General features: G+C 48.0%; 1 protein-coding gene across 2 annotated transcripts in view; it reads left to right on the top strand.

Annotated features, from left to right (window-relative positions):
* The window catches only part of LOC129837540 (oxysterol-binding protein-related protein 3-like), a 99,782-nt gene that overhangs the window by 57,322 nt on the left and 39,960 nt on the right, over positions 1-2,500 (top strand). The window lies entirely within an intron of this gene.

Genomic DNA, 2,500 nt, shown 5'->3' on the forward strand with positions numbered 1-2,500 from the left:
CACCTCTGATACAGGATAGTCACCTCACCTCTGATACAGGGTAGTCACCTCACCTCTGATACAGGATAGTCACCTCACCTCTGATACAGGGTAGTCACCTCACCTCTGATACAGGGTAATCAACTCACCTCTGATACAGGATAGTCACCTCACCTCTGATACAGGATAGTCACCTCACCTCTGATACAGGATAGTCACCTCACCTTTGATACAGGGTAGTCACCTCACCTCTGATACAGGGTAATCAACTCACCTCTGATACAGGATAGTCACCTCACCTCTGATACAGGATAGTCACCTCACCTCTGATACAGGATAGTCACCTCACCTCTGATACAGGATAGTCACCTCACCTCTGATACAGGATAGTCACCTCACCTCTGATACAGGATAGTCACCTCACCTCTGATACAGGATAGTCACCTCACCTCTGATACAGGGTAGTCATCTCACCTCTGATACAGGGTAATCATCTCACCTCTGATACAGGATAGTCATCTCACCTCTGATACAGGGTAGTCATCTCACCTCTGAACCTCTGATACAGGGTAGTCATCTCACCTCTGATACAGGGTAGTCACCTCACCTCTGATACAGGGTAATCAACTCACCTCTGATACAGGATAGTCACCTCACCTCTGATACAGGATAGTCACCTCACCTCTGATACAGGATAGTCACCTCACCTCTGATACAGGGTAGTCACCTCACCTCTGATACAGGGTAATCAACTCACCTCTGATACAGGGTAGTCATCTCACCTCTGATACAGGGTAGTCACCTCACCTCTGATACAGGGTAGTCACCTCACCTCTGATACAGGGTAGTCACCTCACCTCTGATACAGGGTAGTCACCTCACCTCTGATACAGGGTAGTCATCTCACCTCTGATACAGGATAGTCACCTCACCTCTGATACAGGATAGTCACCTCACCTCTGATACAGGATAGTCATCTCACCTCTGATACAGGGTAGTCACCTCACCTCTGATACAGGGTAGTCATCTCACCTCTGATACAGGATAGTCATCTCACCTCTGAACCTCTGATACAGGATAGTCATCTCACCTCTGATACAGGATAGTCACCTCACCTCTGATACAGGATAGTCATCTCACCTCTGAACCTCTGATACAGGGTAGTCATCTCACCTCTGAACCTCTGATACAGGGTAGTCACCTCACCTCTGATACAGGGTAGTCATCTCACCTCTGATACAGGGTAGTCACCTCACCTCTGATACAGGGTAGTCATCTCACCTCTGAACCTCTGATACAGGGTAGTCATCTCACCTCTGATACAGGGTAGTCACCTCACCTCTGATACAGGATAGTTTTCTCACTTCTGATACAGGGTAGTCATCTCATCTCACCTCTGATACAGGGTAGTCATCTCACCTCTGATACAGGATAGTCACCTCACCTCTGATACAGGATAGTCACCTCACCTTTGATACAGTGTGGCTCAGTTGGTAGAGCATGGCGCTTGCAACGCCAGGGTTGTGGGTTCAACTCCCACGGGGGGACCAGGGTTCAATTCCCACGGGGGGACCAGGATGAATATGTATGAACTTTCCAATTTGTAAGTCGCTCTGGATAAGAGCGTCTGCTAAATTACTTAAATGTTAAATGTAATACAGGGTAGTCACCTCACCTCTGATACAGGGTAGTCATCTCACCTCTGATACAGGATAGTCACCTCACCTCTGATACAGGATAGTCACCTCACCTCTGATACAGGATAGTCACCTCACCTCTGATACAGGATAGTCACCTCACCTCTGATACAGGATAGTCACCTCACCTCTGATACAGGATAGTCACCTCACCTCTGATACAGGATAGTCATCTCACCTCTGATACAGGGTAGTCACCTCACGTCTGATACAGGGTAGTCACCTCACCTCTGATACAGGATAGTCATCTCACCTCTGATACAGGATAGTCACCTCACCTCTGATACAGGATAGTCATCTCACCTCTGATACAGGGTAGTCACCTCACCTCTGATACAGGGTAGTCACCTCACCTCTGATACAGGATAGTCATCTCACCTCTGATACAGGATAGTCATCTCACCTCTGATACAGGGTAGTCACCTCACCTCTGATACAGGATAGTCACCTCACCTCTGATACAGGATAGTCATCTCACCTCTGATACAGGATAGTCATCTCACCTCTGATACAGGATAGTCACCTCACCTCTGATACAGGGTAGTCAACTCACCTCTGATACAGGGTAGTCAACTCACCTCTGATACAGGGTAGTCACCTCACCTCACCTCTGATACAGGGTAGTCAACTCACCTCTGATACAGGGTAGTCACCTCACCTCACCTCTGATACAGGGTAGTCATCTCACCTCTGATACAGGATAGTCACCTCACCTCTGATACAGGATAGTCATCTCACCTCTGATACAGGGTAGTCATCTCATCTCACCTCTGATACAGGGTAGTCAACTCACCTCTGATACAGGGTAGTCAACTCACCTCTGA

This window comes from Salvelinus fontinalis, chromosome 38 (assembly GCF_029448725.1).
Source record: "Salvelinus fontinalis isolate EN_2023a chromosome 38, ASM2944872v1, whole genome shotgun sequence".
Classification (NCBI taxonomy): Eukaryota; Metazoa; Chordata; class Actinopteri; order Salmoniformes; family Salmonidae; genus Salvelinus; species Salvelinus fontinalis.